The sequence below is a fragment of the Miscanthus floridulus genome, chromosome 2 (assembly GCF_019320115.1).
Source record: "Miscanthus floridulus cultivar M001 chromosome 2, ASM1932011v1, whole genome shotgun sequence".
Classification (NCBI taxonomy): domain Eukaryota; kingdom Viridiplantae; phylum Streptophyta; class Magnoliopsida; order Poales; family Poaceae; genus Miscanthus; species Miscanthus floridulus.
Genome location: NC_089581.1, coordinates 120,456,786 through 120,480,246, shown reverse-complemented (window position 1 = coordinate 120,480,246; position 23,461 = coordinate 120,456,786). Strand labels below are relative to the sequence as shown.

Sequence of the window (23,461 nt, the reverse complement as noted above, 5' to 3'; positions counted from 1 at the left end):
AATGAGATCATGAACTTCATATCAAACTCTTTCTCAAACCTTACTCAAGTTTCATTTATTAAACTACAATAATGAACAGTGAGTAGAGTCTCCATAACCGAGGAGCAACGACGATTCAAACCGATTAAAATCCAGCTGGGAATTCCAGACCACACGACATATGCAGGTCCCCGACCTACATATACCAACCTGCCCTCAGATCCTCTAAAATAAGAACAGGTCCGCGCCACCCGAGAATACAGTACTCCACCAATCCAGCCCATTGCCACGTGGGTACACGCTATTCCCGCCATCTCTCCACTCCTAGTGCGTGAGTAGCTATTCTCGTAATAGAATTGCCAAGTTAACGCTTACCGGAGTATGTGGTTAGTACTACAAAGTCTCACCTCATGCAATTCAACAACAGACGGACCTTAATCGACACAGGCGGAAAGAACCCGCTCACAAGACCTCCACGTCTTGTGGCTCTCACACACCGAGTCCGCCCGGTCTAGATTTATTACTCCACATGCTCATATCACATGATAACATAAGTAATCGAACGTAACCAAAGATTCATTTAAAACTCGCAGGTGACAGGTAATCACCCGATTTTTATCTGTCTAAGCATGGCTAAGCATAACTAGGCATTTACGAAGTAAAACTGGTAACAAGGTAGATATGGAAAAATAAGGTTGGTAATGCACCAATTAGGTTTCCACTTGACTCCTAATCACTTAATGCAGTATATAAAAGCAAAAGCGATAAAAACTTATAAAACACAAGGTAGGTTTAAATGAATCTGGGGCTTGCCTTGGTCGGCAGAAAAGGTTAGTTCCACAGAGAGATTATGGAGTTAGACTTGATAGCATCACCATTGATGGATGAACCTTCTCCAACACTTGATCAACATGAGCACCATTGAATGATGGCACTCATCCGAAGATTGGTCAACGCGAACCTTCTCACTCACGTATGCACTACACGTAAATAAATAATACATGCTTTAGCATGATGGATTGTATGACATGATGCATGGAGGTGCATTGTTGAAAGCATAAAAGATTAACTAACTTGAATACAACTTTCCTTCACGGTACAATTGCAAGTATTATCATAAAGCATTTTTAGTCGTTCTTCTAACAAGTCAAAGGTTCACTTATCATACATGCTTACCAACTAAAGCTTCATCATGAAAAGACATGTATAAACAATATACAAGGAAATGTATAACTTTTACTTTTTACCCAAGAGGCTGCATCGAAGAAGCAATCAAGTTTATTAACATGCATTACTAATGAAATTCTTAATTAAGTCATTTAGAATTATTAACTAAAGGGTGAACATAAGCATATCAAGAAGGTAATCACTTGGCCATGACACAGCAAGGGTGGGGTGTTTCATGATCTATAATCAACTCCAAAAACCATTCAGGACATCTCATGATTTATATTTATCATTTCGACAATTATTAACTAATAATTAAGGCATATAAATAAGAGTATAATTAAACATCATCAAATTAATCCCAAACTTTTTATGGAGGCAGGCTTTAACAATAAACAGATACAATAAAAGTTTCATGGTCACTGAATATTTATTTTGGCCTATAAAAATCACACAGCAAGCATTTCTTAATTAAAATGACTAATTTTTAAGCATCCAAAAACTGTTGATTTTTCATGGTTTCATATTTTTCCTAAATAGTTTACATCTCAAAGAGGTCACACAAAGGCCCCGTTTGGTAGGGCTTCTCCACCGGCTTCAGGAGCCGTTTGGAGCCGTTTTCTACCAAACGGGGTAAAGTAAAATAGCTTCACTTGTGAAGCCCCTAAAAACATGCTCTCACAGTGATTTTGGGGTGGGATGGAGCCAAAAAAAGTGGCTTCTCCCGGCTCCTCCTCCAGGCCCCTAAAAACATGCTCTCACAGGGAAGCCATTTTGCCAAACGGTTTACCAAAACCGCTTCAGCTCCACCGGTGGAACTGTTCGTGGAGCTAAAGCCAAAAAATGGCTTCACTAGTGAAGTGAAGCCCTGCCAAACGGGGCCAAAAATTTTCATAATATTTAAAGCTCTATTTAATTCTACACAAAAATAACAAATCACAACACTATTTAAAATAATCACTGACTTTTCATTCAACGCCCACTACAGTTCCATCGTCTTCTTCCCCGAGCTGAGCCGCGCAAGGAAACACGGCAGCGACGTTGCCGGCCGATCAAGGCAGTAAAGAGGGCGGTGAGGGAGAGGTGCTGGAGTAAGCAAGGGCCTGTGCGCACCCATGTGTGGACGATGTGTGGTCGGAGATGGCCGGTGAAGGGCTGCCCACGTGCACCGGTGATCTGCAGCGGCGGACATGGCGGCAGGCTGCGTTCCGACGTGTCCTGTGGATAAGACGAGCAACCGGTTTGCTTGTGAGCATCATGGCACAGAGGTAAGCGCAAAACAAGAGAGAGAAAGGAGCGAGAGCAACCGGAGTAGGCCGGCCACGGCGGAGGCGAGCTCGGCGGCCATGGCGGCTGGTCGTGGCGTGAACGGCGGGCGCGGCCGTTCCGGTGGCTGCAGAGCATGAAAGGTTTCACCGGTAAGCTTCTAAGCATCAACAAGGTACAAGGAACATAGAACCAGTCTTGGAAGGGGAAGAGAGCTACTGGAGCGTGCTGGCCACGGTGAAGCGAGGCTCGGCGGAGCTGCGGCCGGCAGTGAGGGAGACGATGGCGTTCGGCCAACTCCGGTGAAATCAAGCGGACAGAGCTGGTCAAGGGGCTTCGCAAGGTGATGGAGGAGCTGCTTGCAAGTGCAATTGGACAGAGAGTGATGGAAGAGGGCGAATCGCTTCGGCGCGCTGCTCAGGGCTAAGACGGCGGCAGAGGATGAATTGAAAACGATGTCGGTCATTGAACGTGTCAAGGAGAGAAGGACGGCACGACAACACGATCCAGGACGTGGCGAGGCTGGCCAATCGGCTGCCTGCACGGCATGGCGCGAGAAGGTGCCGAGAGGACACGGCGACGGTGAGGAACAGAGAGAGGAGAAGAAGCTCACGACATGTTACTGTTCATGGAGGCATATTTTATTTTTCTCAAATTACTCCCAAACTGTTCAGCATCTCATTTTGCTCCTCAAAGCAAACTTGTTTACTTTGATGAGCTCTTCAACTTTGCTTTAAGGCTTAACATCAAATTCTTGATGGTTTAAAAATTGTAGAATTCCGACGAAATGTATATATTGAAAATTGAATTTATAGAATTTCCAAAAACAGTTATTTAGTCATTTTTGGTGGTTAAAAATTAACTCAATTTCATTCAACCAATATCACTATATCCTAAAACAAGGTTCACACCAAGCATTGCAACAAAAATTATTAAAATTAAAAAACACAACATAACTTTGATTCCAATGTAAAGCATCAATTTAACACTTCAAACTTTATTAAGGAAGAATTTGAATTGTTTAATAGATTCCCACATTAAAAATTCACAAAGTTTCATAATCATCATTATTAACATTATTTCAGGTAATATATAAAACACTCCATAAAATAACATTTGCATGCTATAATATAAACATGAAATGCATTCATGAGTTGATGCATGATGATTATGCATAATGATGACATGATCACCTTCTTAATTATTTTTTTTAACATATGGGATGTTACACTGGAGGGCCTCTCTAAAAAAAAGTAGGGACGGCGGTTTCAAATATCTAAAACCAATGGGACTCTTTAGCAATTAGGCACACCAAAGGGTTGCAGGCTGATCTCAGCCGTTGGATCAGATCTCGACGGTTCGGATTAGAAGAAGAGAGGGAGAGGGGATCGGCTGGCCGGGCACAGTGCCAGCGTGGCGGCGTCTTCGTCGGCGACGGGTAAACCTCGCCGGAGTAATGGGGAAAAGGGCAAGGGACCTCAAATCGGCTCGAGATTGGCTCTGGAAGATAGAGAGGGAGATGGCGAACTCAATTCGGCGACTAATAGCGACTAATAGCGAGCATGGGATGCTGGAGACGAACTATGGCGGCGGCGGAGTGACGGCGTAGAGATTCCGGTCAAAGCAGAGCGAGAGAGAGGGAGTTAAGGAGTTCTGCGGGTTCACGAAGTCCACGCGAAGGTTGGAGTTCATCTTACCGAGATGGATGAACAGCTAAGCGGTACGGCGACGTCGGCTCTTCTCGATGGAAACTCGACGGCAAAGCTAGGGCACGGGGAGGTGTGTCGGCTGTGCTAGGGCTCGGTGGGGAACAAAACGGGCACGGAGGTTGCTATTTATGGCCCTGGTGTAGCTTAGGGTAGACGCTACTGAGGGGGAAATGTGACGGACATGGACACGGTCGAAGAACTCCGTGCCGGTTATGAGCTCAAGCTGGGGGATGAAACTAACAGGTAGGTCCCACAAGTCAGCGGCAAAGGGAGCAGGTCCAGGACGTCAGACAGAGGGGAAGAGGAGGCGAGGACGCGGGCTTCCGTGCGACTTAGCTGCTGGGCTGGCCTGTTGACGTGGGCCATGCGGTGAAAACGGGGCGGCCCAAGAGGAGAGGGTAGCGGCCCGTGGAGGAATGCGAGGCCAAGCTGGCCTGCGGTGGTGCGCTGGCAGCGGCCTGGCTTGCTAGGCCGGCGGGAGTGGGAGCCGGGCTGCGCGGCTGCTCGGGCCGAAAACAGAGAAGAGGGAAGAGAAATAATAAAACTCATTTTCTATTTTCTAAAACATATTTTCAAAACCAATTCCAATTGAAATTTAAATTCTCTTTGAAACTTTGATCAAAACCAAACATTCACAAAATAATATGCAATGGCATGAATGCACATACATGTTGCTACTTTATGATAAATTTTAAATTAATGAAAAATTTATTTTTTTCCATACATTTCATGAGCACAAAATACAAAATTGAATCTATTTATATCTTTTTCGAAAAGAGTAAATTTTAGGGTGTTACAGAGAAAGAACCAGTAGTGTAAGTTTGTAATTGTAGCGGTGGTAAACGATCAAACTAAGAGCATCTCCACGAGTCTTTCTAAAATTTACTCTCTAAATCATCGTTTAGAGAGTAATTTAAGTAAAAATCGTTTTTATGTCTTTTTACCGGTCAACAGTTTTTCTATATCTTATGCACACTCCAGAGAACCATCCTCGCTCTCTATCTTTAGCTACCAAGAAATATGGATGAGAGGATGTTTATGTTTTTATGTCTGGAGATCCAACTAGAGAGGTTGTTGGGTTTTTTTTTTCAGCATAATCTAATGAACCCGTAGACACGTGCAAATTTGTCGTAATCAATATCTGACATCTCCTCGCGAAAAAAAAGAAAAAAAAAGCTGACGCCTGACAAGGGATGATGAAATCTGGCTTCTGAAGAGGTTTATAGAGAAACTTGCAGCAAGCGTGGTTAGGATACCTCTCCAGATTTGCTCATGAAAAAGGCAACGGAATTAGTGCTAGCTAGAGTATTCAGTTGACACCTGAACAGCCACCGTGGGCAGCATGCACCCAGCACCTTCTAGATCGATGGAATGGAAGGCACACGAATCCTGTGCCGTACGACATGACCAAGCAGAAGCTGTGTCTGATCCAGAAGCTAGCTCTCATTATCACGGTAGCACGGACGGACGGACGGACACGAGCGTACGTATGTCCTCTCAGTGTACTCTCCACAACATGCAGAAGTGTGGGCCGCGTGGCACGAGGCATTATTGCCGAGCCCGCACACGCCGACCGGCATCATTGCAATCGCGATCTTGTTGGAGCGAGGGTCGTGAGCACCATTTTAGTTTGGAAATCTGACACGGTGTTTGGTTCATGGACTAAATTTTAATCTATTTTATATCGCACGTTTGGATGCTAATTAGAAGGACTAAACATGAGTTAATTATAAAATAATTACACAGATGGAGACTAATTTATGAGACGAATTTATTAAGCCTAATTAACTCGGCATTAGCACATAGTGTAGAACCACATTGTCAAATCGTGGACTAATTAGGCTTAAAAAATTCGTCTCGCAAATTAGTCGTAATCTGTGTAATTAGTTATTTTTTAGTCTATATTTAATACTCCATGTATGTGTCCAAACATCTGATGGGACATGGACTAAAATTCGGTGTAAGGAATAGGGATGAAAACGGATCGGATACGGACAGATATCACCGATATTATATTTGTTTTCATATTTCTGTCCGGATTCGGATTCGAATATGGATAGTGTCAACTATGTCGGATATGATACGATTGGATATCGACATCATAAATATGCGATTTGAGTATTCGGATACGGATACGATATCGGATGTTGAATATCTGGACTCGGATATGGACAGATCTCAACTCCTCTAAACGGATTCAATTTCAAATACGATTGGAAAATATCCGTACCGTTTTCATCGCTGGTAAGGAACCAACCAGGCATCCGGGTGGCCGCGCTGGCCGCCTTGGATCATTGGATGCCACACACTCTTTGTTGCGAGGGGGGCACTAGACGGATAGATCGCCGAGGGGACAGCCATATATATTCGTTGAGCCCGGTGCAAGTTGAGGCTCGCGGAACTAGAGCAAGGAATCATGTGGCGAGGAACAAGACTTCTCCAATTATTGCGCGTCTTTTTCCCCCCCATCAGGGCGAAACAGGCCTCCCGGGACCGGGAGTCCATATGGTGATAGCGACTCTCCAAACTTCCTTTGCTGAATGCAAACTCGTGCAAAGAGACTTATTAGATTGTGTAGTACATGGTCTCAACATCGAAAAAAAAAATGCTAAGCACATACAGTAAGTCACATGCTCGCTCAACTTAGCAATGGCACACTCATTTTTTATTTTTCAGAGATTTGTTATTGCTCCGTGCAGCATACCGTGCCACGGCGACTCCCCCCCCTAACAAACTAATCTCTTTATAAAAAACAAACAAACAAACCTCTAAAAAATATTCGACAAATTATATTCAGAAGGGGGCAAGGCCATCCAAGCTATGAAAAGGTTACCTTTTCGGTGGTTGACATGTTTTCAGTACGATCAATTTTGATGTCAAAGATCTCATGCAGCAAATTATTGTCCTGCACAGACAAAGAGAAGCTTTAACACTATTATACCAAAATACAATATTTCACAGATAAATCAATATGTGCATGGTTCTGCTTATGAAATCAATGCAACCTGTGAATGCTTCAGGAATCCTCGCCCAAGAAACCGCCTCATATAGTTCAACTAAGCAATGAACAAATCTCAGAAAATTTACAAATTTGAAGCACAGCAGTTTATGAAATCAATGCAACAAACCGGCACCTGTATTGATTCACGCCATGATGTAACTCTTAAAATGCCATTCTTGCCTGAAATCCTAAGTCATTCTTCAGGGCACTCACCACTCTGGAGAAAGAGCATTCAGATCGGGACTATTCTGAGATAGAAGAATTCAAGGAAAGAAAATTAAATAAACCTAGACCTTAATAAAATCTGAGATTCGTTGGAACAAGTCTCTCTGATCATTAAGATTTTTCTTGTCAGCACCTCTGCCCCCAGCCTCCATAGAGAGACTATAGACTAGACCAGATATTTTGGCCTTCAATGCTTGCATACTCAAGAAAAGTTGATGTTTAGTGTCAACATCAGCTTCATCACTAGAGGAAACATCAAGCAGTTTTAGCTCAAAACACAGAGCTAATGCTTCACCAGCAGCAATCCGCAAAGCACGATCCTCAGCTTCTAGAAGACTACAGAGAAATGTAATTGGCCTACACGCAGAAAAAGAATATATAGTTTCATGAGCAATTTGATACATAACAGAGAACAGTGATTGAGAAATCATTCACTAACTCTTTCCAAGAATCAGTATTTCTCCTAGATGAACCAACAGTTGTTAAAAGAAATGCCCATGCAGATACAGCAGCTGCTAACAAAGGAGGCTTTGGTTTTCTGACAATGCCAACCTGTAAACCACACCCAAAATAATTAAGTTTAGAAGAAACTGGATGCCGTACTTTCTGTTTATTACTATAAAAAAAGTCGAGGTCAGTCGGCCTTACATTTGATCCTGATTTTGGATGGATCACATCCCAGATGGCTTTCAGAGATAGCTTGGTTTCAGCAAGATCAGTTGCCCCAACAAATGTGACAACTGCTAAGCAATCAAGTGCCTACAATAATTCAGTTTAACTTCACAAGACCAAAATACAAATAAATTTGCTAGAACCACACAAAAAAACAGAGAAAATTTCAACATACGGAGATCATCTTTGGTGCATCAGGCCAAGTTTGGAGAACTCTCAAAAGTTGTGGATGCGCCTCATCCATTATTTCGTGCGAACTACTTCCAGCACCTAGTGTAATTGCCAGTAAGCCTTGCAGGTACAAAATGAGGGGGGAAAAGGAACAATATGAGCATATCACATATTCTGCTGCAGCGAAAATGACTATATATGGATAAGAATACTAACCAATGCAGCGACAAGCCAGACACATCTCCTTTGTAGATCCCTTTTTAATCGAATTGGTCAACTGGCTCAATAGTGTGACATATCTTTAAAGAGGAAAAGAACCCATCAGTTAAAGTCAGCACAAAGAAGGATCCTATTTCCCGAGCAAACTATGATCCTGTCCTCATGCATGCATATGTAAGCTCACTAAATTTTTTAAAACCAGAGCATAATTGCATTTCTGAGGTTACAACTGACATACCCGTGGGTGCACAGGACATAATATATTCTATCTGTTCACTGGTCTAGTTATATACAATAGTAAGAAGGCATCACTGAAGAATCATATTAACTTACTTGTTTTCCACTAAACCAAGAAGCACAAAACTTTCAAAAAGCATCAATAAGAGCGCCCAGTGCTTCCTCTCTCGTGGATCCCCTGCACCAGTCATGTATGTTACAGTAAAAAATCAGTTAGTAATATTATTTGGTATTCACATTACCAATTGGGTACCGTTTAGTTCCCTCCCAAAATGCCAAATTTTTCAAGATTCCCCGTCACATCGAATCTTTGGACGCATGCATGAAGTATTAAATATAAATAAAAAATAAAACTAATTACACAGTTTAGACGAAATCCACGAGACGAATCTTTTAAGCCTAATTAGACTATGATTGGACACTAATTGCCAAATAACAACGAAAACTGCTACAGTGTTATTTTGCCAAAAATTTCGGCATCTAAACAGGCCCTTGGTAAATTCTCATCAACACCAGATGGATATTGCAAAAAGAAAGTCCACAAGCAAATCTTTATGATGATAGCAACACCGAAAGTTCTTTTTATTCTTCGCAAGGAAAAGTGCCTTGCTAAGTGAATGTAGGTTGTGGAGAATTGAAAGAAAAAAGCACCAGATAGATGAGATCAAATGAAACTTTTAAGCAACAAATAGAACTTTGGAAAGTTCTCGATTCAACGATTCCTTCCTACTTCTGATGCATTTACTCTAGGGATCATTGATGTAATTGTAAATGGATATTGGTTTATCAATCTTAAGTAAATATGTCAAGGACTAAGTCAGGTTCAACATCTGTGAGCATGTAAGCTAACTGTAGAGATATGCAGTATCAAGTGTGTTTGAAAGATGAATAATAAAGAATAGCAGTATGCCTCAACAAACTTTGATTCTGCACTATCAACTTTCAAGGATATACTCCTTATCAAGACAAACAACAGATGGCAGCCAAAAAGTTGAGTAAACGTGACAACTATTTGACAAGTGGAGTAAATGTGGCATGAAGTTGTTGCATTTGCTACAAAGAAAAAATATAGTTGGCTATTACAAGGGAAAGGAGTTGTAGTATGTTTACCCGTTAAAATATTTTAAGCATAACATATAGCTAAACTAAATAGAAAAGCGTGCATATGCATTTCCACCATTTGTGAACAAGCATCAGGGATCGAGTTTAAAGGTAAGGAGAGATGCAACTTCCTCTATTCTTGAACAGCATCAAAGATCAAGTTTAATGGGCAAGAAAATATATTAACTTAAAATTTTCATCAAATGTGAGATATTCCTAGATGTACTAGATATGTGGTAACATATCCTGACAACTCATAACACCTATAAAAAAACAAAAGCCATTTCCATAATTGTGAAAGCATAAAAGGTAAGGTACAGATAGTTGCATGAGGCCCATTTGAGCATGTAGAAATGCAATACTCAGCTGAATCCAAACCTCGCCACACTACTTAATTTCGCGCAAGAGACAACTTGGCATGAGAACATAGAGAAAATATACAACTAACGGCAGCAAGATACTCCCTCGGTTGAACTATCTTCTACGTATTTGGGCTAGAAAAGTTTTCAGGAATGATCTACATATAACGGATGAGCGCTCGAGAATCCTTGGGGCTGACGCACGCGTTGGTTCCAATCCTGCATGCAGTGTTGATGTGTTGTCCAGCGTTATTCGATTGGTCCATATGCGTCATACAGCGTGCACACCTCTGTTCAATGCTTTGTTAGGCATAAATGCATCATCGGGTGTATCTAAAGCGAAACGGATTACAGAGGGAGTAATGGATCGCAGGGAAAATTTAACCTGTTCCCTGGTCTCTGTGAAGCTCTCAAATACGCTGATCAAGACTTTCAATGGATGGAGTAGTAAAAGCTGTTCTCTCCCCAACTCCCCCTAACACGCATTCTTAGGAGTGTCGACTGAAAATTGAAAACTAGACAATGTAAGGAGTTAGTGTCAGCCTGTCAGGAGAAAATGTATTGTAGAGGCTATCGGTTGTGTTGTCAAATATATATGATGTGGTCAGTTCCAAAATAAGTTATGCATTGTTTGACATTTTGGCAACAACATGAATAAGTTGATAGCCAAGTAACCATGAACATTAACAGCTCTGCACACCCTGAGATGGTTAAGGCTATGCAATTTGTACCCAAGCAATCAACTACTGGTCCAAACCGAAGGTACACTGACTGATTCTTCTTTTTCTTCTTCGTCTTCTATCTACTGTAAAAGCGAAAGAATTGATAAATAATACTCCTGATAGACTTGTACCCATCTTAAGTTTTATCCCTTGGATGTTCTTTAGAGAATAGATCTAGCATCTGAAAATTATTCAACTATATGTGGCGGGCGGATCTAGGTTAATATGGTTACTACAAGCGTTTCTCTGCAATTCGACCATCTATCTATATCTATACTATAAAATAGCGAAATAATTGATAAATATTCGTCACCTAAGTGAATCAATCAATTGCAAGAGGTCACCCTTTGGATAAAAAAAAGGTTAGAAATTTGGGAAGTGGTGTTCAAACAAAATCAAAGCTATCATCCTTTTGTGACTATATATTCCTTTGTGTCATTCTTTGAACCATCCGATATTGATGAGGCTTTGAGAGATTTGGATTGGGTAAATGTCATGCATGAAGAACTCAACAACTTCACTAGAAATCAAGTTTGAGAACTAGTGGAGAGACCACAAAGCCACAATATCACTAGAACTAAGTGAGTACTCCAGAATAAGCAAAATGAGGATGAAATAGTCACTTCCACAATCCTGAACTACCTTGAGTGCTAAAGATTTCTTTGAGGGCCAAAACAAAACCGCCGAGGAAAGTGCAGTTTCCTTGGATGCGGACATAGACCGCCAAGGAAATGAATATTCTTGAGTGCTAAACCAAACCGCCAAGGTAATTCCATGATTCCTTAAGTTTGCTTGATGATTTGTGGCCAAAGATCATTTTCTTGGCGGTTTTGGTCACTCAAGGTAATTCAGGATTGTGGTAGTGAGTAGTTAGAAACAAGACAACGCTAGTGTCTCAAGGATACACACTCATGTGGAATGGCAAGATTTTTTGGTGAAACTTATGCACCCTAGGCAAGGCTTGAGGCTATAAGTATCTTGTTGACTTATGATTGCTTTCACAACATCAAGTTATATCAAATGGATGTGAAGAGTGTTTTTCTCAATGGGAAATCAATGAGCTAGTGTATGTTGAGCAAACCCAGGGATTTGAAGATAGCAAAAGGCCTAACCATGTGTACAAGTTGAGCAAGACTCACTATGGATTGAAACAAGCACATGAGCATGGTACGAGAGGCTAAGGGTTTTCTTACTCTAAAAGAGTTTGAAGATGGGAAAGATTGACACTACCCTCTTCACTAAGAGAATTAAAAAAGATTTGTTTGTGTGCCAAATCTATGTGGATGATATTATTTTTGGATCACAAATTAAGAATTTTGTGAAGAGTTTGGTGAGATGATGACTAGTGAGTTTGAGATGTACATTATTAGTTTCGCAAAAAAAGAGATGTACATGATTAAAGAGTTGAGCTTCTTTCTTGCTTTACAAATCAAACAAGTGAAAAATGGCACTTCAGTTAGTCGAGGGGAGTATTTGAAGGACATGCCCGATAAGTTTGGAATGGAAGATGCAAAGCCATTAAGGACACATATGATCACTAATGGGCATTTTGTTTTGGATGAAAGTTATAGTTCGATTGATCAAAAGCAATATAGGTCTATGATTGGAAGCCTACTCTACTTGACCACATCAAGATCAGACATCATGTTTAGTGATGTGTGCTGCAAGGTTCTAAGTTTTACCTAAAGACTGCCACTCGAGTGCCGTCAAAAGAATCTTGAGATATTTGAAGCATACTCACAATGCTGGTTTGTGGTTTCTTAGAGATGCACAGTTTGAGCTTGTTATATTCGGATTCAGATTATGCAGAGTGCAAGGTTGGTAGCAAGAGCATCTCGGACACATCAATTGCTAGGGACGTCACTTGTGCCGTGATCCTCAAACACTAGTAGAGAACATACTTTCAGTTTTTGGCTTTAATCCCGACCGGAATTTGGCCCAGGAGTAATAGGAGATTTAGTCCTAGTTGAAACCACCAATCGGGACTAGAATCCCCTGCCCAACGGATAGTGCAGAGCAGACTTTTGCAGCAGGGACCTTTAGTCCCGGTCTGTGGTTCAAACCGGGACTAAAGGTTGCCTCTCAATCCCGGTTGGAACCACCAACCGGGACCAAAGGTTCCGCTGGCCTTTTATCCCGGGTTTTGGCTCCAACTGGGACTATAGGTTGATCCTTTAGTCCCGGTAGGCTCCACTAACCGGGACTAAAGGTCTAAAGGTCCCCACCTATATATATCCGTTTCCACTATCCCCTCAACCCGAGACATAGGTCAAATCTTTGGTCTTTGCTTGTTCATCCGTGTTCTTTCTTGGGGGAGCAACTTCTTGCTCTCGGCCGATGGCTTCATCTTCAATCTTCTAAAGGTTAGCAACTTCATCTTCTAATCTTTCATTGCTAATAATGTAGATCGTTTCATGCTTTAGTAATAAGCCTAGAAATATTCAAATATGTGGTTTTTAGATTAGGAATAATAATGGTGGATTTTATTTTTATTTATACATCATTTCTACATAACCTTAAACATTTATTATTTTCTAGACCTTTGTTAGCAACATTATTTCTTTATGGGAGTTAATAATCATTTAAAAAAATTATGTGCAAAATGTTTAAGTTTACTTGGTATGCATATATATATTTCTTGATGATTTATTTTTTTATATGTTTCTCTAATATATATTATTGTATGGTATATTTATATGGGGGTTCTATATTTATTAGGATGTTTTTTAGTTTTTTAGTTATGATGAATGGCGACGGACTTCCCCAGCCATAGGAACCAGATTTCCACCCTAGCGATCTTCCATTCGCGTCATCGCCAAATAGGACCGTTCCGCGTCACCTAGACCCATAAATAGTATGGAATATTTTAAGTTTCGCGTGCTAATATAATTTTTGCATATATACATTTATTTATAACATGATTGTTGTATATGTCACAGACTATAAAACCGGTCAAGTGGCTGAAAGCAGCACTATGGTTGCTCGGGGTGTGGGACATCTTCGAGAGATGATAAGTGAGGCCGTGAATGATGAAGGAGGCAACTTATGGACGTGCAGTCTCACCTTCGATATCCCCATTAGGTACAATAATTAGGTGCGCCAGGACATCGTGTAGACTGGACGACAGTCACCGACCAAGATAGACGCCCAGATCGATGCCGTGCTGTTTTCTTTGCAGGCAATTGAGCGAATGGCTACCGTATGCCTGATTTTTTTTCATTGAAGATAGAAGGTTTATGTCAGCATAGTCTAGATGTGCCGCGAGTACGAGAGAGGCATGCAACATTCAACCATATGGATGTGGTACGTCGTGTAGGATATGAGAGTAATGTTTATTTATTTTTATTATTATATGAGCACTTCCTGATATGTTTTTATTTGCCCACTTACAGGTTTTGCTCTATGATTTTACCTATGCTACATGTGCCTTGCAGCCCATTCTCACATAAGCTCTTAAACGACTGGGGTATGCCTAGGACTTCATGGAAGCGATAGGCCAGAGAACGACAGCTGACATCCAGTATTGTGTGAGATTTAGGCAGAACCAGGCCATCGATAGTCTGTCAGTAGGCTACATCTATGGGATGCCATGTCCTCGGCGTTGTGAGGCAATGGAGAGTGTTGTAGTATGGGCCTTGCATTATATAGACAATGACCGTAATTACGCAATCTGAGACATACGCTACTGGTAGTGGAGATAGGCTAGAGTTGCAGCGGGTTTGTAGGATCCATGTGTTAGTTAGGTTTATTCGTACTGTTATGTTTAATTAGGTTTATTCAAATAGTTATGTTTAATTTGGTTTATTTGTATGAATATTTTAATTATGTTTGTATGCAAGTTAATTATGTTCATTAAGTTTAGTTGTATGGATATTATAATTATGTTTGTATGGATTGAAATTTAACTCGTGTAGGATTGAAATGCATATGCAAATAAAAAAATCAGAGAAATAAAAATACAAGGCATTATGTAGGAATAATAAAAAACACAATGTCTTTGTTATCATATATGTAATTTTTATGTACCCCAAATATTTATTCTAAGGTTCTCGGAAGATCTTTATTATTGTTTTTGATGTCGCATGTGTCTCATATACGAATTTTTTAAACGACCTTGGATGGAGAAATATCCAAAATAAAATTTATAGATCTCAAAATGTTATACAACTTTGTAGTTGATAACTTTTTCATTTGAAGTCAAGAAAAACTATGTTCAAATTTCTCAAATTTAAAAAATTTGAATTTTTAAAATGACCTCAAATGGAGAAACAACCAATACAAAAGTTATAAGTTATGCAATTTTGTAGTTGATAACTTTTTCATTTGGAATCATCTACTATTTTGAAATTTTATTTAAAATTAAATTTTAAAAGAAGTTTGATTTCTCTTTTTAATCTCTGACTAAAACTTGTAACTAGTCTTTTTCCGTGATACTAACTTCAAATTTGATGATTTTCCCTAAAATTTTCTAAATCCACGCTCTATCAATTTATTGTGTTCTTACGGCTTTTATTTTGGTCATCTTTTCATGTGAATTTGTTTTATCAATACAAAATTTGATTATCAAAAAATGGTAACTTCAAATAGCATTTTGTTGAAGTAAATAAATTCATCTGGGAAATTCATAAACATTAAAGTTGTAGAACTAATCAAGATTTATAACTTTTATTTTGGTCATTTATTCATCCGACAAAATGATAGTGTACATTGTTCACAAATTTACATCTCTCTCTTATGGTTAGTAACTATAAGAGAGAGATGTAAATTTATGAACAATATACACTAACTATAAGAGAGAAATGTAAACTTATGAACAATGTACACTACCACTTTGCCAGATGAAAAAATGACCAAAATAAAAGTTATAGATCTCAAAAAGTTACACAACTTTGTAGTTGATATTTTTTTTCAGTTGAAATCATTTTGTTAAGGAAAACTATGTTTGATTTCTAAACTTTAAAATTTGAATTTTAAAATGTTTTCAAATGGAGAAATGATCAAAACAAAAGTTGTAGATCTCGAAAGGTTATGCAACTTTGTAGTCGACAACTTTTTTATTTAAAATTATCTTGTCAAGGAAAACTATGTTTGAATTTCTTAGATTTGAAATTTAAATTTTTGAAACATAATTATAATTTATAGCATATGTTATTAAACATTTAAAGGATATGAAAGCAATTTTGTATATGAAAGCAAATTTGTATTGTATTTTTAGTTATATTTTTTTACTACATAATTTCTAATTTTCAGCCTATTTATGTTAAAGGATATGTTAAAAACTATTGCATGGGCGGGAAACGAAACTACCGGGTAGGCAGTAGTTTCGCCGCGCGCCAAAATCTGGCTTTAGTCTTGGTTTGTAGGCCAATTCGGGACTAAAGGTACCGGAATGGGCCACAAATTAGGACTAAAGGCCTTTTACTCTCGGTTGGTGGTCCAACCTGAGACTATAGGGTTCTACCGTATATATACGGGTGTTCTTTCTTCTTTATCCTTGAAATTTCACTCACCGCTGCTGCCACACCATGCTTCTTCAATCCCCTAGGCCAGCCGCGCTCGCCACCTGCCCCCTCTTCCTCGTCTGTGGCCACGCTCACCACCCGGGCCCTGCGCCCATCTTGATCTGTCGAGCATGGCCTCGCTACCCGCGCCGTGCACCCGTCTCGATCTATCGAGCACATCCTTGCCACCCGCGCTATGCGTTTGCCTCGATCTGTCGAGCGTGGCCTCACCACCCGCGCCGTGCACCCATCTCGATCCCAACGAGCGCGGCGGTGCCCTCATCTCCGGTGGTTGTTCTCGCCCTCGTCCTCGGCTCCAACGCGCACAGCCTCGTTGTCGACCTCGTCTCGATCTGGCCAGCCTCGCCCTCGTCCTTGTCTCCCCACCGCGCATGGCGACACCCTCTTCATCGTCTCCGGCGACCGGCCTCGCCATCGTCCTATGCTCCGGCGCGTGCAACGTCGCCCTAGCCCTTATCCTCGATCTGGCTACCCTTGCCCTCATCCTCTCTCCCTGGCATGCGCGGCCTCAGCCTCACCCTTATCCTCGATCTGGCCGGCCTCATCCTCGTCCTTTCCTATCTCCTAGCGCAGGCAGCGCCCTCTCCCTCATCTTTGGTGGCTGGCGTGCGTGGCCTCGCCCTCCCCCTCATCTTTAGCCTGCCTCGACCTTGTCCTCGTCTTCGGCGCGCGCAACGGCTCCATCGCCCTTGTCTCCACCAGCGCCTTCGTCTCTAGCCTCGACATCGTCTCCTTCGGTGCCTTCGTCTCCGGCCTCGTCCTCGCTGTTGCCACCAGGTATTCGACCTTAATTGCCTCGCCTTATCCCTTCCTGCTGTGTGAAAATGAGCGCTGAACATACAGCGCAAATATATATATATATACATTGCACATATTTGAGTGGCACTCCAGGCAACTGTAATTTTGATATATTGACTTTAGTGTGATATATTGTATATATATACACACACACATGAAAAGATATTGACTTTGGTGATATAAATTTTGATATATTGACTTTAGTGTGATATATTGTATATATTTGATATGCATTTGGTATATATAGGGTCCAGTTATATGAATTTTGATGTATAAGGTTTTACATATGTGAATTTTGATATGTAGACTTTAGTGATATGCATTTTGGTATATGAAAAATATTTACTTCAGTGATATATTTGAATTTTGATATTGTGTGTGTGTGTGTGTATATATATGGAAATTCTTATGAATATATGAATTTTGGTGTATGAATTCATATATTGACTCCAGTGATATGAATTTTGATATATTAACTGTAGTGAGAACAGATGGCTAGACGTCTCCCTGAACCGATTTTCCTAGGTTGGGGCTATACAATTACTCGTGGATTCGATCCAGTGTTGCCGAATGTACCGTTCAATCATCCTAGCATAGTAAGAAATGATATATGTTTTCAATAAATCAATATGTTTTAATTATGCTTGTACAAAATATATTGGTCTAATATGTGTATATATATGTTTCTTAAATGTACCATAGGTAATTGATTCAATCATTTGCCTTAAAGAGACGCTCTCAAATTTTGGGGTTGAGGTTGTGGATGTTGAGAGCTTTGAGGTAGATAATGGTCGATTCATCTAATGTCGAGTTGGCTTTTCTATCGCCGCTAGGATGGGTAGAGGTGTTGTGCAAATCTCGGAGGTGGGAGTAAAGGCACCTGATAAGGTTGTTGTACAAAAATATGTTGTCCTAGCATGTGTAAATAAACTTGCGAATATTAGGTACACCCTGCCTACTTATTCCTCCGTGTCGATACAAGCTATGGATGCGAACTCTTATCATGATGTTGCGAGCTTTTATGCAAGGATGGCTCAAAACAATTGGAATGATATGGCAAGTCGAAGTCGAACTCATAGCTTGTATCCAGATTTTTTGTTATTGGAAAGCTTGGTTCTCATATCCATTTTTTCTGCCAACACTTAATTGCAGCTTTGAAGCCATTCTAAACCAAACAATGTATGCATTAGGTTATGATTGGAAATATGCTGATAAATGGTCAACACACACTATGACAGGATTTTAGAAAAAACTGCTTGGGACTAAGAGAGGATCATCTGACCCACCAACTACTCCGCCACCGCTAACCGTTGTTAGTAGACCCTGTGCTCGTACTTTTGAAGCAAGGGAGAGTGCACTATTTAATGCCTTCAATTACGTCGATGACATTTGTGGATACCACATCGGCGATCTACACTTCGCCGAGTTGATAATACGAGAAAGCCAAAGGCATTTCTAGCTACTTATGTTTGCATGAACTTTGGGGTGTACTTGGACATCTAGTATGGAATATTTTAAGTTAGACATCTAGTTTGTAATGACTTGTTTTAAATTATTGTAATATATAAGCTCTTACTTGATTAGTTTCATTCTTATTTATGGATGACGTACAATAGTACAACATATAATACGTGTTCGAAAACTATTTGAAACAAAAACAAATTGAATGGAGAGAAACCGCAAAAGAAAAGAAAAAAACAGAAAAAATGATATTTAGTCCCGATTGGTTATACCAACCGGGATTGGAGGTGGTCGCCCTCGGGCTCGGCCTGGAGCCCCCTTTAGTCCCGGTTGGTATAAATATCCGGGACTAAAAGGCCCCCATTAAATCCTGGTTGGACGACCCGGGACTAAAGGGTGGGCCTTTAGTCCTGGATTGGCAGTCCCGGTTGGAAAACCGGGACTAGAACCTAGTCCTGCACTAGTGAAAGAAACAAAATTTGATCGTCAATGGCTGAGGCGAAATACATTTTTACAGGTAGTTGTTGTGCATAATTACTTTAAATGAAGGCTACTATGTTAGACTTTGGGGTCAAATTTGAAGAAGTGCCTCTTCTATGTGACAATAAGAGTGTGGTGAAGATTGCCACCAATCTTATTCAACACTCAAGAACCAAAGCACATTGATATTCACTACCATTTCATTAGAGATCACCTCAACAAAGGGGATATCAAGATTGATGGTATTGGCACCGATAATCAACTAGTGGACATATTCACCAAGGCACTTCACGAGACAAGATTTTGCAAGCTTAGAAATTAGTTGAACATTGTTAATTACTCAAACATGTCAAGAAGAGCAACCCAAATATGACTAATCTCTCCTCCAACCAAAAAAAAGATAAAATTATTTGTGCAATGGCATATATACATACCTTACTAGCACGTGGTTAGTACATATAGAACATATCTTGTGACCTTACCGACGTGCATTGGAAATTAAATGTTCTAAGTTCATATTCCACCACTCACTACAGCAGACGCGTACTTTGCCGAGTGCAATTGCACTCGGCAAAGAAGGCTTTGCACTCGGCAAAGCCTTTGCCGAGTACTGCACTCGGCAAAGAGCTGTCGGCATATCCCTTCACGGCAAAGCCTTCTTTGCCAAGTGCTTTTTGTCGGGCACTCGGCAAAGTGCCGGAAAAGCACTCGACAAAGATTTACACTCGACAAAATAAAAATACGAAAAACCCAAAAATAATAGTAAAATTTTCAATTTTTTTTTCGGGGGAGGCAGCCACCAGCCAGCACCCGCCCGTCTTCATCGAAGTCGGTGCATTTTTTGCGCTAAATTCGCGGCTAACGCGGCCGGCGGGATTCGAACTCACGACCTCTCCCTCGCGTGTCTGCTGCTCTACTACTGCACTACACTATCACTTGTGTCTAGATTCCGTTATCTATCCTCATATATTATATTAAACCAAGATTAAATTGCTTGTTTGAGGCCCTAAACGAATTCAAATCAAAACGTGGTCAAGTGCAAAGTTTCATAACTTTTCGAGATCTACAATTTTCATTTAGGAAGTTTTTCCATCCGAGGTCGTTTGAAAAATTCGAATTTCAAATTTGAGAGATTCAAACGTAGTTTTGCATGATAAGATGATTTCAAATCAAAAAGTTGTCAACTACATAGTTTCATAACTTTTGGAGATCTACAATTTTCATTTAGGAAGTTTTTTCATCTGAGGTCTTTTGAAAAATTCAAATTTTAAAATGTTCGAATTCAAACGTCATTTTTGCATGACAAGATGATTTCAAATCAAAATGTTGCCAACTACAAAATTTCATAACTTCTCAAGATCTACAAAGTTTATTTTGGTCATTTGTTCATCCGACATAGTGGTAATAATATTGTTCACAAATCTTATATATCTCTCTTCTACTTTCATGAAACTAATATGAGAGATATGAGAGATGTAGATTTTATGAACAACGTTATTGCCGCTTTGTCAAATGAAGAATGACCAAAATAAACTTTGTAGATCTTGAGAAGTTATATAACTTTGTAGTTGAAAAGTTTTTCATTTGAATTCATTTAGGGCCTCAAAAATTGCTTTGAAAAACTGATTTGCCGAGGGCAAAAAAAAATGCACACGGCAAAATGCCTCTTTGCCGAGTGCCAAAACAAAGGCACTCGGCAAAATACATATTTGCCGAGTGCCAGAAAAAGGCACTCGGCAAAGACGCATTTTGCCGTGTGCCGAAAAATAGCACTCGGCAAAATACATATTTGCCGAGTGCCAGAAAAAAGGCACTCGGCAAAGATGCATTTTGCTGTGTGCCGAAAAATAGCACTCGGCAAAATACATATTTGCCGGGTGCCAGAAAAAAGGCACTCGGCAAAGACGCATTTTGTCGAGTGTTTTTTTTTGCCGAGTGTATTTTATTTGGCACTTGGCAAAAACCGTCTTTGCCGAGTGCCCGATAAAATACACTCGGTAAAGCCTCCAGCACTCGGCAAAGTGTCGGTTTCCGGTAGTGACTACTGTGTCTATATCTCTACGATCTAGTGGTAGTATATGACTTGTTGCCGAGAGAAGGTGAGAGAACGGTGGACTGGAACCTACCATTGCCTATATATGAGGTTAGCGTTGGGCCCGGCTAGGATTTGGGTCCATTTTACCCCTCTAAAACAGATTGTATTTTTAAAGATAGATTGTCTCTATAAAATAATAAATAAATGAATAATTTAGGTTGCCTTGTAAAATCAATTTTGTAGCAGTGGCCCTCTCTCAAAATTCTAAAGCTAATTAATGAGGGAATGATGCGCCGGTCAATCAACGAGGCACTCCTAGCCACAATTATCTAGTTGCTCTTCAAAAGTTTACCATGCTTAGACATCAAAACATTTACTCCCTCAATTCCAAAATTATAAGTCACTTTGACTTTTTTTTGTTTATTCATTTTGCTATGTATGTAGACAAATTATTATATCTAGATACATAGCAAAGTAGATATATCAAAAAAGTCAAAACGACTTATAATTTAGAACGAAGGAGCAGTTGTTCTTGAGGCGTGTGCACCCGTCTCAACTTTTGCCCAAGGTCCGCCCCTGAAGGTCCCCGTTAACAATATAACCGTTTTGTGTGGATCCCTGGTCGAACCATCAACCATGACATACTACGTACAGGTAGCTGCGGTTTTGGATTTTCCGACAGCTAGCACTCCGCTCTGATGTTGCCCGGCCTGCTGCGTCGGCGTCGCTGTGCGTACCACCGAGTCAACAGATCTTAACAAGCCAGCTTGCGTACGGGTCTTTATCACAGCCAGTTTTGCTGCGATCGACAACTTGGACAATAACGACGACGACAAACAACACGTACCTGAGCTTGATATATCCAGCTATAAGCAGAAGCAATAACCATGTTACTGTACAACGAAAAAAAATGAGCGTTAATAATGAACATAGTGCACTAGCTCATTGGGTAACCATTGGGATTGTAGTCAAATCGATCAGGACCTAATTAATATAATCATGAAGCAGATATATATATATATATATATATATATATATATATATATATATATATGAACTATAGCATGCAGCGCTACTGTGCAAATCGATCGGCAATGTGCCATTCCTCCTCCATGTCCTATATGCATCTTAATTAATTGTTTAGTTTGTTTCTTTTATCCTTCTGTTTCATGTCATCTTCAATTTCTTATGGACTATATATACAACTACTCACTAGATCGTCTTTGCTTGATTGCAACGCATGAGCATGGCCTGCGTTTTAAGGACCTGTTGTTAGTTGCCAACAAGGTAGCTCCTCGCATTGTAGCTTAGTGCATCACTACCCTATATATATCAACCAGACAACCACCCTGCAAGCACTACTGGAGACGCACTTTTTGCCGAGTGCTCGGTGCTTTGCCGAGTGTCGAAACACGGGCACTCGGCAAAGAGGCAGTTTGCCGAGTGCCGCACTCGGCAAAGCCAGCACTCGGCAAAGGCCGTCTTTACCGAGTGCCAAACACTCGACAGAGAGGGACACTCGGCAAACGTCATCTTTGTCGAGTGTCAGGCACTCGGCAAAGAATAACCCTCGGCAAAATACCTCAGGTGACGCCGGTGGCCCCTCCGTCATCCTTTGCCGAGTGCTGGCCGTTAGCACTCGGCAAACGTGCTGTCTTTGCCGAGTGTCTGGCCTGGCACTCGGCAAAAAGGTTCCTTTGCCGAGTGCCAATTCCGACACTCGGCAAAGTATTTTTTTTGTTTTCAAATTTTTTCTGTGGCATTTATACAGTACCTTGAAGCACATGTTCCAATTTGGAACTTTTCTATGACTTTTTGGTATATTTTTTATTTTTTTTATGTTTACTTGAATTTTTCTCAAAAAAGTAAATTTGAACTGCAGGTGCATGAAATATTGGAATTTAGCGATTCAAAAAATGGTATTTATGTTTTTGAGTGTATTTTGAGGCCGTGTGCAGGGACATTCGTGAAATTTTGAACATCTGTTTCACGAAACATGACCACCAACTTATTAAAAAAGTGTTTTTTAATTATATAAAATGCAAACGAAGTCCAAAAATCACGAAACTTGTCGAGGTGTCGTGTCATCACATGTAGAGGCTATGGTAAAAAATTTAGAAGTTTCCGAGTAAGTTGTGACGTACGATGCCTAAAACCCAGACATCTCCACACATCCCCGCCCTAGCCCCACCCCGCCGCCGCCCGACCTCCGCCGCAGCCAGCCCCGCCCTGGCCTCGCTCCACCGCGCGGACGTGGACCCGCCGGTGGTGCCCTGCCCCTGAACCGCCGGAGTGGAGGAGAGGAGGAGCAGGGGAGTAGAGGAGAGAAGGGAGGTG

At 40.7% G+C, this 23,461-nt stretch overlaps 1 pseudogene; it reads right to left on the bottom strand.

Annotated features, from left to right (window-relative positions):
* The window catches only part of LOC136536954 (uncharacterized), a 33,104-nt pseudogene extending 22,732 nt beyond the window's left edge, over positions 1 to 10,372 (bottom strand).
* Positions 10,373 to 23,461: the final 13,089 nt, after the last annotated feature.